Below are 769 nucleotides of genomic sequence, written 5' to 3'. Positions count from 1 at the left end.
TCTCTTCCTGGGAGAAGTGTCTGTTCATGTCCTCTTTCCATTTTTTTATTGGATTGTTTGTTTGTTTGTTGTTGAGTTTTATGAGTTCTTTGTAAACTTTGGATATTAGGCCCTTATCTGAGCTGTCGTTTGAAAATATCAGTTCCCATATAGTTGGCTGTCTGTTTATTTTGATATCAGTTTCTCTTGCTGAGCAAAAACTTTTAATTCTGATGTAGTCCCATTCATTTATCTTTGCCTTCACTTCTCTTGCCATTGGAGTCAAGTTCATAAAATGTTCTTTAAAACCCAGGTCCATGATTTTAGTACCTATGTCTTCTTCTATGTACTTTATTGTTTCAGGTCTTATATTTAGGTCTTTGATCCATTTGGAATTAATTTTAGTACACGGGGACAGGCTGTAGTCGAGTTTCATTCTTTTGCATGTGGCTTTCCAGTTTTCCCAACATCATTTGTTGAAGAGGCTTTCTTTTCTCCATTGTGTGTTGTTGGCCCCTTTATCAAAGATTATTTGACCATATATATGTGGTTTTATTTCTGGGCTTTCTATTCTGTTCCATTGGTCTGAGTGTCTATTTTTTTGCCAATACCATGCTGTTTTGATTATCGTGGCCTTATAATATAGTTTAAAGTCAGGTATTGTAATGCCCCCAGCTTCATTCTTTTTCCTTAGGATTGTTTTGGCTATTCGGGGTTTTTTATAGTTCCATATAAATCTAATGATTTTTTGTTCCATTTCTTTAAAAAATCTCATAGGGATTTTGATGGG

This window comes from Saccopteryx bilineata, chromosome 1, assembly GCF_036850765.1.
Source record: "Saccopteryx bilineata isolate mSacBil1 chromosome 1, mSacBil1_pri_phased_curated, whole genome shotgun sequence".
Lineage (NCBI taxonomy): Eukaryota > Metazoa > Chordata > Mammalia > Chiroptera > Emballonuridae > Saccopteryx > Saccopteryx bilineata.
Note: the sequence above shows the minus strand (reverse complement) of the source record.